Below are 15,016 nucleotides of genomic sequence, written 5' to 3' on the forward strand. Positions count from 1 at the left end.
CCTTTGCTCCTTTCTAAACTATTAAAAACGCCAAGAATGTGTTGTTGGTGTTCCATTACACTATTGGTAATCAATGTAAAGCGATACAATCGTACGATATCTTGTAGTGAGCAGCTGACCGAAATGAATAATGTCCTGAAAAAAGAGATTGCAAGGTGAACATCAACAAAAGTAAAAGGCGGCTAATGGAACGCGGTAAAATTAAATCAGGCGATGCTGACAGAATTATAACGGGAAATGGGACACTAAACGCAGAAGACGAGTTCTGCCATTCAGGCAGCAAAATTACACGATGGTCGAAGTAGAAGAGGTGTCGAAAGCAGATCAGAAGTAGCAAGAAAACCGTTTACAGAAAATAGGAATTTATTAAAATGTCATATAAATGGAGGTGGTAGGATGTATTTTCTTGCCTGTAATGTAACCTCGTATGGAAGTGAAACATGGTAGACAAGCAGTTTAGTCAAAAAGAGAATAGAAATTACTGGAATGTGGTGCTAAAGAAGTATGTTTAAGTTAAGATGGCTAGACCGAATAAATAATGAAGCGGTAGTGAATAAAATTCGAGTAAAAAGAAATTTATGACACAAAAGAACGAATCGGCTACAGTCTCTTACTAACAGAAATTTCAAGTTCTTCCAAATTGCTGGCGTATCTACTTTTGAGTGCGATGTTCAAAATTTTACCTCATTTAAATACAAGTGAAAATACCGTGAAGGAGTGTACTGTCAAATAACCTTGTCTTAATTACTCTGTATAATTATCTCTATATGTTATGAAAGCATGAAAGGCCTCTAGGACTGCTTTGCATCGTACATATACCAGGCTAAAGAATGCATGGAAATTTAGATTCATATTACTTTTACGTCGTTATGACCTTTACATTTTCTTTGCTTATTTTTTAGTCTTTCTTTAAATACACAGAAATATCTTTTCTTTCAATTCTCTTATAGATTCTGAAGATAGCTATTGTATAGCTGAAACCAGCAATTGTGTTAAAAAAAACTTCACTGTTAGGACAGTTAAACAAAAAATATTGTATATCATATAACTGCTGACCAGGAACTTACACTCCTTCGTACGTAAGGAGGTGGTAGACTTCGGTTCACTGGCAGAATACTGTGCAAACGCACTCTACACGAGATACTACTGACGAAGATTTTATTCACGTGTGTGGGACACGTACCAAATAGGACTACCTGGAGATACTGAATGTATGCAAACAGGGATAGGCGCAAGCTCACAGGTTTGACTCGCTGGAGAGCGCGAAGGAAACGTTGAGAAATCTGATGTTATACCGTGAAAACCTACTTGCAAGCTTTCCGGAACCAGAACGCTATGACAAACCTAAAAACACTGTTCCTGCTTCCTTCCAATGCTCCCCTTGTGGCTGTGAAGAGAGGATTAAATTGATTACAGTACATACGGAGAAATTTAACCTGTGACTCATTAAGTGTTCCATACGCGACTGGAATGGGGCGGAGAGGGGGGGGGGGGGGACGAAAACTTAACTTGTGGTAGCATGCTAAGCACCCTCAGCCATGCACAAGATAAATGTACTAGAATCAAACATAGGCCTTAATTTGGGGAAGAATGTACGTTTGGAGTACAGCGTTGTATGGTAGGAAACAAGGACTGTGGGAAAACCGTATCAGAAGAGAGTCGAAGCATTTGAGGTGTGGTGCTACGACCGAATGTTGATAATTGGGTGGACTGATAAGATAAGGAATATGGTGGTTCTGCGCAGAATCGAAGATGAAAGGAATATGTGGAAAACACCGGCAAGGAGAAGGGACAGGATGGTGGGACATCTGTTTGGACATAAGGGGATGACTTCCATCAGCCATGCACAACGCAATGATTTGGAGAGTATATATATCTAGAAATAGATCTAACACGTTTAAGTTCCTAAATTTCGCATAATCTGTGGAATTAAGCATTGTCAAGGTGGAGTACTTTTTTCAGAACTGTCTTGATGGCATTTGTCGTCATCCAGCGTACATCGCAGTTTTTAAGCGACGGCAACGTGCTATAGATGACTAAATGATGTATCACTTTAGTTACAGGTGAGCCATGTTTCCACTTGTTTTGATTTTGGCTCACATCAGAGAACCATGGTGTAATTGTTGGAGGCATGTTTTTTCCGGTAGCCTTGTGGACACGGGGGACCGTAGCAGTAAGTATGTAATTAGCGCTGGCCGCGCGTGCGCGGAGAGAGAAGGTGGGCCGGTGGCCTTTCAGAATACTGAGGCAGCGGTTGATTGATGATAGCACTGCTAGACAGCAACGCGGGGATAGCTGCGCCTTTTCTTTGATGTGGGACGAACTATTGCTCGGACGATTAAATGGAAGTTCTCGGCCAAGTCGCTTCTGAGTGTGCTGTACCTTTCGTCACAACTTTTCCATGGTCGCTGCCATGAGCGTGCTTCGAACTATTACGTTTTGGATTTGCGCCACTGTAATTGAAACTGGTGAGCATCTGTCTCTGCGGAAAACCTCTGACTGTATTCAGACCCATGTGTTCATTTAATGCTTCTGACCGTGCTCTAACATTTATTTCCTCCATACTAGTCTGCTTCCCCATATATATATATGTATGACGGTTGGCAATCATTTAGTTGTTACCTTGGTTTGACTGTTTTATGGCGGTACCTCCAGCTGTGATTATCTGAATTCGTGTTCTCCTTCAAATACCCTTTAATGTCAATTGTTCAGAACAATGGTAGTAATAGTTTGTTCTCTGTTGGGCTTCCGCAGTTTCACAGAATCTGTTGCGAAATGTGACTGCCGTTCTGGAAGCTTGGTTTTTTCCTCTGTTGTAGTGCTGTGTTAGATGACAATCAGTTTGGCATTAGGAAAGGTCAAGGCACAAGAGAAGAAATTCTGATGCTGTTGACAATGGAAGGAAGACTAAAGAAATATCAAGACATGTTCATAGGATTTGTCGACTTGGAAAAATCGTTCGACAATGTGAAATGGTGCAAGATGTTCGATATTCTGAGAAAAATAGGGTTACGCTATAAGGAGAGACGGGTAATGTACAATATGGACGAGAGTCAAGGGGGAATAACGAGCGTGGACGACGAAGAACGAAGTGCTCGGATTAAAAAGCGTGTTAGACAGGGACGCAGTCTTTCGCCCCTGCTGTTAAGTCTGTACATCGAAGAAGCAATGATGGAAATAAAAGACACTGCTATCATGAGTGAAAGTGAAGAAGAATTACATGGTCTAGCAAGTGGAATGAACAGTATAATGAGTACAGAATATGGATTGAGAGTATATCTAAGAAAGACGAAAGTAATGAGAAGTAGCAGAAATGAGAACATCGAGAAACTTGACCTCAAGACTACTCACGGTGTAGATTAAGTCAAGGAATTTTACTACCTAGGCAGCAAAATAACCAATGACGGACGGTAGTCAAGATAAATGTACTAGCATCAAACATAGGCCTTAATTTGGGGAAGAATGTACGTTTGGAGTGCAGCGTTGTATGGTAGGAAATACAGACTGTGGGAAAACCGTATCAGAAGAGAGTCGAAGCATTTGAGGTGTGGTGCTACGACCGAATGTTGATAATTGGGTGGACTGATAAGGTAAGGAATATGGTGGTTCTGCGCAGAATCGAAGATGAAAGGAATATGTGGAAAACACCGGCAAGGAGAAGGGACAGGATGGTGCGACATCTGTTTGGACATAAGGGGATGACTTCCATGGTACTACAGGGAGACGTAAGGGCAAAAAGTGTAGAGGAAGACAGGGTTCGAATACATCCGAAAAATAATTAAGAAAGTAGGTAGCAAGTGCTGCTCTGAGATGAGGAAGCTGGTGCGGGCGAGGAAAAAAAGGTAACCGAGTGTTGCGTGATACGTATCTGTATGAAGCTTGAACAAGCGAGTAAGGTGGAAGCAACACAGCGTCATTTCGCTCCTTCGCGCGGAACCCAGATCATTCACCTATTTGGTTCATGTATTATTAAATTTTCTCACTTTGTAACAAAATGGTTCAAATGGCTCTGAGCACTTTGCGACTTAACTTCTGAGATCATCAGTCCCCGAGCTAACTAACCTAAGGACATCACACACATCCATGCCCGAGGCAGGATTCGAACCTGCGACCGTAGCGGTGGCGTGGTTCCAGACTGTAGCGCCTAGAACCGCTCGGCCACACCGGCCGGCCCACTGTGTAACAGATGCATGTAAAGTTCAGTGTAGCAGAAGTTAGTGTGTTTCTTTTTTAATCCGTTAGAAGTAATTCTTTCAGAGTCTTAAGTTTTATCTGATTAACTAAGTTTTATGTAAATTCATACTGAATACTGTAATATTAACTACAGTCCACGTGTGTTAGAGGAGACTAGATCACCTTACTACAGCCGTAATTTTTCCCGAGGGCATGCAGCTTCACTGTATGGATAAATGATGATGGCGTCCTCTTGGGTAAAATATTCCGGAGGTAAAATAGTCCCCCATTCGGATCTCCGGGCGGGGACTACTCAAGAGGACGTCGTTATCAGGAAAAAGAAAACTGGCGTTCTACAGATCGGAGCGTGGACTGTCAGATCCCTTAACCGGGCAGGTAGATTAGAAAATTTAAACAGGAAATGGATAGGTTAAAGTTAGATATAGTGGGAATTAGTGAAGTTCGGTGGCAGGAGGAACAAGACTTTTGGTCTGGTGAATACAGGTTTATAAACACAAAATCAAATAGAGGTAATGCAGGAGTAGGTTTAATAATGAATAAAAAAAATAGGAATGCAGGTAAGCTACTACAAACAGCATAGTGAACACATTATTGTGGCCAAGATAGACACGAAGCCCACGCATACTACAGTAGTACAAGTTTATATGCCAACTAGCTCCGCAGATGATGATGAAATTGAAGAAATGTATGATGAGATAAAAGAAATTATTCAGGTAGTGAAGGGAGACGAAAATTTAATAGTCATGGGTGACTGGAATTCGAGAGTAGGAAAAGGGAGAGAAGGAAACATAGTAGGTGAATTTGGATTGGGGCTAAGAAATGAAAGAGGAAGCCGCCTGGTAGAGCTTTGCACAGAGCATAACTTAATCATAGCTAACACTTGGTTCAAGAATCATGAAAGAAGTTTGTATACCTGGAAAAATCGCGGAGATGCTAGAAGGTATCAGATAGATTATATAATGGTAAGACAGAGATTTAGGAACCAGGTTTTAAATTGTAAGACATTTCCGGGGGCAGATGTAGACTCTGACCAGAATCTATTGATCATGAACTGTAGATTAAAACTGAAGAAACTGCAAAAAGGTGGGAATTTAAGGAGATGGGACCTGGATAAACTGAAAGAACCAGAGGCTGTACAGAGTTTCAGGGAGAGCATAAGGGAACAATTGACAGGAATGGTGGAAAGAAGTACAGTAGAAGAAGAATGGGTAGCTCTGAGGGATGAAGTAGTGAAGGCAGCAGAGGATCAAGTAGGGCTAGTAGAACTCCTTGGGTAACAGAATAAATATTGAACTTAATTGATGAGAGGAGAAAATATAAAAATGCAGTAAGTGAAGCAGGCAAAAAGGAATACAAACGTCTGAAAAATGGGATCGACAGGAAGCGCAAAATGGCTAAGCAGGGATGGCTAGAGGACAAATGTAAGGATGTAGAGGCTTATCTCACTAGGGGTAAGATAGATACTGCCTACAGGAAAATTAAAGAGACCTTTAGAGAAAAGAGAACCACTTGTATGATTATCAAGAGCTTAGATGGAAACCCAGTTCTAAGCAAAGAAGGGAAAGCAGAAAGGTGGAAGGAGTATATAGAGAATCTATACAAGGGCGATGTACTTGAGGACAATATTATGGAAATGGAAGAGGATGTAGATGAAGTTGAAATTGGAGATACGATACTGCGTGAAGAGTTTGACAGAGCACTGAAAGACCTGAGTCGAAACAAGGCCCCGGGAGTAGACAACATTCCATTAGAACTACTGATGGCCTTGGGAGAGGCAGTCCTGACAAAACTCTACCATCTGGTGAGCAAGATGTATGAGACAGGCGAAATACCCTCAGACTTCAAGAAGAATATAATAATTACAATCCCAAAGAAAGCAGGTGTTGACATGTGAAAATTACCGAACTATCAGATTAATAAGTCACAGCTGCAAAATACTAACGCAAATTCTTTACAGACGAATGGAAAAACTAGTAGAAGCCGATATCAGGGAAGATCAGTTTGGATTCCGTAGATATGTTGGAACACGTGAGGCAATACTGACCTTACGACTTATCTTAGAAGAAAGATTAAGGAAAGGTAAACCTACATTTCTAGCATTTGTAGACTTAGAGAAAGCTTTTGACAATGTTGACTGGAATACTCTCTTGCAAATTCTGAAGGTGGCAGGGGTAAAACACAGGGAGCGAAAGGCTATTTACAATTTGTACAGAAACCAGATGGCAGTTATAAGAGTCGAGGGGTATGAGAGGGAAGCAGTGGTTGGGAAGGGAGTGAGACAGGGTTGTAGCCTCTCCCCGATGTTGTTCATTCTGTATATTGAGCAAGCAGTAAAGGAAACAAAAGAAAAATTCGGAGTAGGTATCAAAATCCATGGAGAAGAAATAAAAACTTTGAGATTCGCCGATGACATTGTAATTCTGTCAGAGGCAGCAAATGACTTGGAAGAGCAGTTGAACGGAATGGACAGTGTCTTGAAAGGAGGATATAAGATGAACATCAAGTCGGGTGATGCTGAGGGAATTAGATTAGGAAATGAGACCCTTAAAGTAGTAAAGGAGTTTTGCTATTTGGGGAGCAAAATAACTGATGATGGTCGAAGTAGAGAAGATATAAAATGTATACTGGCAATGGCAAGGAAAGCGTTTCTGAAGAAGAGAAATTTGTTAACATCGAGTATAGATTTAAGTGTGAGGAAGTCGTTTCTGAAAGTATTTGTATGGAGTGTAGCCATGTATGGAAGTGAAACATGGACGATAAATAGTTTGGACAAGAAGAGAATAGAAGCTTTCAAAATGGCTCTGAGCACTATGGGACTTAACATCTATGGTCATCAGTCCCCTAGAACTTAGAACTACTTAAACCTAACTAACCTAAGGACATCACACAACACCCAGCCATCACGAGGCAGAGAAAATCCCTGACCCCGCCGGGAATCGAACCCGGGAACCCGGGAGTGGGAAGCGAGAACGCTACCGCACGACCACGAGATGCGGGCTAGAAGCTTTCGAAATGTGGTGCTACAGAAGAATGCTGAAGATCAGATGGATAGATCACATAACTAATGAGAAGGTATTGAATAGAATTGGGGAGAAGAGGAGTTTGTGGCACAACTTGACCAAAAGAAGGGACCGGTTAGTAGGACATGTTCTGAGGCATCAAGGGATCACAAATTTAGCATTGGAGGGCAGCGTGGAGAATAAAAATCATAGAGGGAGACCAAGAGATGAATACACTAAGCAGATTCAGGAGGATGTGGGTTGCGGTAAGTACTGGGAGATGAAGAAGCTTGCACAGGATAGGGTAGTATGGAGAGCTGCAGTCTCAAGACTGAAGACCACAACAACAACAGATCACCTTAATTCTATCTTTTGTTTTAGGTGGAACCTTTTATTTCAAATTAAGGTAAATGCAGTAATAAATCAGCTCAAAACATTGGTATGAAGTTTAAATTATTGTTACTGAAGGACTGATTTCATTTAAGGGTTGCTATTATACCAAATTTCCTTTAAAAATAAGGGGAGAGAAGAATTAAACGACTCTGGGAAATAAATGTGTTACACCATAAGAAAATTATTTATTTCCTAGGTAAGCATCCCTTGCTAATTTACTGTCCATGTCATTCCTGACTAGCCCCATTTCAAGGAGGCTCTGGTGCTGATGATGACTCATCAGAATCTTTCTTTCTTTCACTGGTGCCACCCCGTCAGCCCGTACCCCCACCCCCCCCCCCCCCCCCCCCCCCCGCCCCAGAACGGAATTAGTGTACCCCAGCTGTCTGCATCTTGTTTAGTTCACTGAATAGTGTGAACGTGTTCAGATGTCGGCGAGTTGAGGGGGAACGTGGGGACCAGCCCGGTATTCACCTAGCGGGATGTGGAAAACCGCCTAAAAACCACACCCAGGCTGGCTGGCAAACTGGCCCTCGTCGTTAATCCGCCGGGCGGATTTGATCCGGGGCCGGCGCGCCTACCCGAGTCCAGGAAGCAGCGGGTTAGCGCTCTAGGCTACCCTGGCGGGCTTATGACTCATCAGAATCGATCCCTGTTAACTGTTCTCTAAACGTGAGCGAGAAAACTGTGAAGAAGAGATTTCGTTATATCAGAGGCTATGACTTTCGGATACGCTATACACGTTGTGTTCAGTAAACGGGATGAACTGAGGACACAGAGAGCGGCGCTCAGTGCACAGCCCCATTTGAACCGCGGCGGCAGCGCGATGCTCTCTCGCCGTTTTGACCGCACCTTGCTTTGCCTCGCCTCGCCGGGCCGCGCCGACATAACTCAGCCGGCTGTTGACAATGGACGGCCGAAGCGGCGACTTCCACCTGCGGGAGCGGCGCGCCTGATGGATGAGCAGCCGCTGCCGCCGACGGCCCCCACCCCCGCTGCCGCCCCCACCACACTGCCGCCGCCTCCGCTACCGACTTATTATTTATCGCACAACGCATCGGCTGGGGAAATTAGACGTCGGCCGCGAGGCGCCGGCTCGCTGCGAGAGCAGTTTCTTATTCCGACACCAGAGGAAGTGGTGTGGCCGCCGCCGCTCCACACCCTGGGGAGCCGCGTTTCTCTGCTCACGACATCTGGTCTGGGGCTGCGCGTAAAGAGGAACAGTCTCGGAGTAACACTCTTCCAGCGTACCGCTTTTGGAGGGCACTTTCACTGTCCCTGTCTGCTTCACCCCTGCTCCCGTTCCTCGTCTCACTCTTCATCTCTTTCCTCCCATCTATCCCCCCTTTTCTCACACTCCTCATCCCACTCCCTCTCCAACATCTCTCTGGCTCTGTTTTGCTCTTTTGGTCTTTTCTCGACCTCTGTATAAATTCACCCACGTCTAGCAGTGCATCAACTTCACTCTCTTACGTAAATTCAAACCGATAGAAAATTTTAGCGTTTCCGTTGAATAAAATACAAGGTTCGTCTAAAAGAATCATCCGATTTAAAAAAGATCTTAACGTACTGTTGGAAGGAGGAAACTCACATGGTTCCCGCTAGGTAGCAGCAGTGTGCACCTACTTAAGTTCTAGTAAAAGTGGTGTGGGGAGAATATAAAGCGTTTTGTGTTCTACGTTTGGCGCAGTGCGGGTCGGTAATAACTGCTCAGCGTGACTTTCGTACTAGGTATGGTATGGATTCTCCTACAGCACAGAGCATTAGACGATGGCATGAACAATTCCGAGAAACAGGTGGTTTGTATAAAGGCAAGTCACTTGGCCGTTCTCGAGTGTCTGACACAGAGGTGAAACGCATCCGCCATAGTTTCACAAGAAGTCCACAGAAATTCGTTCACCATGCAGCTCGACAGCTCAACATGCTCCCGATGTCCACCTGCCGTAAGTTGCATCGACTTTTCCACATGAAACCATACAAAATTAAGCGAAGGCAAGCTCTTCCCGGAGGTGACAAACTACAACGTGTGGAGTTCTTTAATTTCGTTCTTGGCAAGATGGAGGATGAAAGTTTTCTTCCACGCTTAGTGTTTAGTGACGAGACAGCATTCCTTTTAAATGGAAAGGTAAACCACCGTAATGTGAGAATATGGGGTCCGTAACAACCACAAGAAATTGTACATGAGAGGGACTCTCCAAAATTTAATGTGTTTTGTGCGGTTTCACGGGAAAAAGTGTTTTTCTTTGGCGAGAACACTGCTACGGCAATCAAATATCTCTATATGCTTGAGAACGTTCTTCTCCCACAGTCGGAGGATGATTCGAACGACTTCATTTACCAACAGCCAAACTGGCATCTGAAAGTACAGGAGTATTTAAATCAAAGGATTACTGAAAGACGGGTCAGTTGCAGTGGATCAAATGATTTAGCCTTAGATTATGGGCCTCCATGGTCACCGGACTCGTATGTGATTATTTCTTGTGGGGGTTTATAAAAGACTCTGGTTATGTGCCTCCATTACCAACAGCGAATGAACTGGACATGGCATAACAGCAGCTCTGGAAGCTGTAACCCAAGAAATGCTCCTTGCTGTGTGAGTACATTTTGAATACCGCAGAGACATGCGTCATGCATCTGAAGGGGGGTATACTGAACACTTATGAAAAGGTATGAAAAAATTTTTTGTTGAGTTTTCAGTTCACCAAAAATCAAAACTTATTGTACATGTTTGTTAGTTTCAGAAATATAGATGAGCCAAATCTATTGATTAATTTGATACACCCTGTGTATTACCCGTCATGCCAGCCATACATGGTCATAAATCTACTGCAATGATGAAGTTAATGTACACACATCAAAAAAAGTTTTGCATCACCTCGGTTCCGAGAGTTCGGGAACCTGTACAGGAAATTGGAATAGATATGAACATAAACATCGTTTCCGCCCTTTTTATTGCTCATGAGAACCACATATTTCATGTTGTACCATCATACAGCCAGGCCTTCAAAGGCGGTGGTCCAGACTGCTGTACACACCGGTACCTCTAGTACCCAGTGGCTCGTCCTCTTGCATTGATGCATGCCTGTATTCGTCGTCGCATACTATCTACCACTTCATCAAGGCACTGATCCCTCAGAGTCGTCCATAAACAGCCCTTTTCAATCTATCCCAGGCATGTTCGATAGGGTTCATGTCTGGAGAACGTTCTGGCCAATCCTCTGCTTGATGTGAAGGATGCACGTTGGCTGGAGATGGCATGATACCATTCAGCAGTAAGCAAGCCCAATGAGTGGTAACTTAAGAACCATAGTAATTCCTTCGAGGTTAGCTACTAGACGTGTCGTCGAGGGAATGTGGGATGCTATTATTGTGCTCTGGATATTATCAGCATGAACCAGGAAGACTTGTTGCACGTTTGTTGTATTATCCAGTCCTAGTGGCCTCTCTCAGCCACATGAGGCTTCCGAAAATTATTCCTGCTTCACAAGAAAATAACATGATATTCGGGTAGAAATGTCATTGTATCTGTATTTTCCAATGACGACGGACTTATGCACATCGATATTAAGGAACGAGCTGGTGTTGCACAGCTATTCAGTCTTCAATATGCGGGTGTGGGATTTCAATGAAGTGGTGGAATCAAACAGAACAATATACACATCTCGATAAAGCCACGTTAGTCATTCAGCATTACTTCTGCACTGAAGGAGTCCAACATAAAATGCCACAATAACTGTATTTTCACGCGATGATATTGGTGTCTCAACCAGCCTTTTGCCCAGTATGTTGTGTCATAGGATTGTATATCTAAGCAGAAAGATGATGATACAGCACTAAGTGAAGTCTGATGTCGAGAAGGCGGTTAGATAAGTTTACTTCTTGTTTATTGCATCGTAGTCTTACAAAAACACTATCTTTCCCATTTAGAGCTTGTGTTCCCGAAAGAAGTACACATCAAGATGCTGACAATATTTTGTTGTTTGTGTGTTTTTGGTCATATTATTTCGATAGTTTGTTGCTTCTCTTTACCAAAGGTACTGTTTAATCTTGAACAGGTGTTTTCTGAAATGTCTCTCATGGCAGACGTGCAGTTTTGTATGTGAATGGTTCATACAACATTTTAGGAAGAGCAATATCTAAGCACACTTTCGTGCCATTCTGAGTTTTTGAGGTCACACACTTCCCTTGTTTAAGAATGCTGAAACAAACAGTCGCTGACACCTTTTTATAGCAATTCACTCGTATTTTCGATGTTGGTGTTGATCTGATGTGATTAATGGAGGGAAACAAAAACAACAATCATCTTAGCCCACTACTGCGCACACTTGTAAAACCTACACAAATTCTCCTCCACGCACACTCAAATAAGGGTATTTCCGCGTTGAATAGTGTGACCAGCTTCCCTAGACGCACTCTCTACAGCGTAAGCTTCTACCCTGTGTAGTAATGGCTCTTTCGACCCGTCTGTCAGCCACACTACGTGGTTCCACTGTTCTCTTCCTCAAATTGTTACACTGAAGGAGCTGGAAGGTGATCTACGGTCAGCCGGCAGTTTCCCGAACGTTTCTACCGTCACCACGCTAACTACACTGAAGAGCCAAAGAAACTGGTACACCCGCCTAATAAAGTGTAGGACCCGCAGAGGTACGCAGAAGCGCCGAAACACGAGATGACATGGACTCGACTAATTTCTGAAGTAGTGCTGAATGGAACAGGCACCATGAGTCCTGCAGCGCTGTCCATAAATCCGTAAGAGTACGAATGGGTGGAGATCTCTTCCGAACAGCACGTTGCAACGCATACCAGGTGTGCTCAATAATGTTAGTATCCGGGGAGTTTGGTGGTCAGTGGAATTTTTTAACTCAGAAGAGTGTTTCTGGAGCCACTCTGTGGCAATTCTGGACGTGTGGGATGTCGCATTATACTTCTTTCCCAAGTCCGTCGTAATGCACAATGGACATGAATGGATGAAGGTGATCAGACAGGATGTTTACGTATGAGTCACCTGTCAGACTCGTATCTAGATCTATCAGGGGTCCCATATCACTCCAACTGCACACGCCCCAAACCATTACATATCCTCTACCAGCATGAACCGTCCCCTGCTGACATGCAGGGTCCATGGATTCACGAGGTTGTCTGCATACCCGTACACGTCCATCCGCTCGATACAATTTGAAACGAGACTTTTCCGACCAGGAAACATGTTTCCAGTCATCAACAGTCCAATTTCGGTGTTGATGAGCCCAGTCGAGGCGAAAAACTTTGCGTTGTGCAGTCATCAAGGGTACACGAGAGGGCCTTCGACTCCGAAAGCCCACGTCGCTGACGTTTCGTTGAATTTTTCGCACGCTGACACATCTTGAACGCCCAGCATTGAAATATGCAGAAATCTGCGGAAGGGTTGCACTGCTGTCAGTCATCGTTGGTCCCGTTCTCGCAGGATCTTTTTCCGGCCGCAGCGATGTGGGAGATTTGATGTTTTACTGGATTCCTGATATTCACAGTACACTCGTGAAATGTTCAAATGGGAAAACAGCAATTTCATTGCTCCCTCGGAGATGTTGTGTCCCATCTCTCGTGCGCCGACTATAACACCACGTTCAAACTCACTTAAATCTTGATAAGCTGCCACTGTAGCGGCAGTAACCGACCTAACAACTGCGACAGACACTTGTGTTTTATATAGGCGTTGCCGACCACAGCGCCGTATTCTGCATGTTTACATATATCTGTATTTCAGTATGCATGCCTATACCAGTTTCTTTGACTGTTCAGTGTATATCAGTGTGAGATTCCAGATATGGTAAAGGAATCCAGTTATTTCCAGTTTTCAGTCTGTAAGCCCCTATTATTATAACTATATGTTTTTTCGTGTTACCGAAGATCCTTTCTTAGACCCTGAATAGGTGATAATTGAAATTTCTCTCGTGGTAAAATGCGCAGTTAGTGGAACTTGGGACAGAACGGGATAGCGGGGCACAATGGGAAATTGCTCTTTTCTAGACTGGACAGTGTTGCAACCTATTGTGTGGGCATGTAACTATTTCTCCGAATAGAACGGAAGCGAGGGCAGCCATTCTGATTTAGTTTGAAGTGCGAGATTTAAGTGAATTGTTGTCCGTCACGTTACCGCTTGCGTTGTTCTAAAGTTTGGTGAATTTCAACCCCAGGAAGGTGTTAATTGTTAATTGTATAAGCTAAAACGACACATTACCTTAAAGTGCGTGGCATTTGTTATACTTTAGTTATTTAATGCGTTTAAATACGTCAGTTATTACACTCCATAAAAGTTGTTAACCTCAAAAGTGCTCTTGGGGCGGAACGGGACGAGGCAGAATGGAATAGTGTCCAGTTCTGCCCCGTCATATTTTGATGAAAGTAGAAAGCAAACCCAGCCTGGAGTTCATGGATGCCAGACTCTCCCAACCAGCTATGTTCGCCGAACAACTCAGCTTTCCAGATATCGCCCGAGGCTGTCATTCCAATCCCACTAATCTGTCAAAATTGTCGGCGGACTACAAGACGAAAAGGAAAATACGTCGTATTAACAGATTCTCCTTATAAGAAGGAACTGCAGAATGCAGTCGCACGTAAAATAGGCCTACAAAAAGGAGGAGAGTGCACAAATATAAACAATGTCAGGACAGAGACGTCAGGTGCAATGCAACTTAAGGCAAAAATATCAAACTGTACACCCAAAAAACCAAAACATAGGGCTTCAAAGACCTTAAGAAAAATGAAAGGAAGAAGATGATGCAGACGGGAGAATCAGAGAGACAGGATGCTGAGTGTCTTTACTGCGGGGACTTCTACTCCGTTTCTAATGAGGGCTGGGTTGCATGCCAGAGTGGGCACACAATTCATGTGCTGGCATAGACAGTGAAGATGAAGAGGAAATATTGATTTGTGACTATTGTCGAAAGGGCTAGTAGTTAGTGGTTTGGTGGTTATTAAGCACTGTACATTTTTCAGAATGACATTAAAATATTTTCTTATTTTGAAGAATGACTTTTTAATTGAAATATTTTCTTATTTTGAAGAATGACTTTTTAATTGTTTAAATTACACATTGCTTAGTCTGAATTGCCTGTTACACAACATTTTGTCATAGTTTAATACGATATTCGTTATTACGCAATAATTTAACAAAAAAATTCCCTTATTCCATTCTGCCCCGTGGGTGGGGCGGAAAGGGAAATATGCAAGAATTTCTTTGAAAAATTGTAAAAAATGAAAATTAATTGTGTTAAGTCATTTTAAAATAAGGCACATTAGATTACACTACAAGGTGTTTTTTTATCACTTTAAGAAATGTTTCCTTGTGTTCCTTTATTTTATAGAAATTATTAAACATTAAGTATCTCGTTCCGCCCCGAGTTCCCCTATGTATGTGAATGGTTCGTGCCACTAATACGGACTGAGCACGT

This window comes from Schistocerca americana, chromosome 4 (assembly GCF_021461395.2).
Source record: "Schistocerca americana isolate TAMUIC-IGC-003095 chromosome 4, iqSchAmer2.1, whole genome shotgun sequence".
Classification (NCBI taxonomy): Eukaryota; Metazoa; Arthropoda; class Insecta; order Orthoptera; family Acrididae; genus Schistocerca; species Schistocerca americana.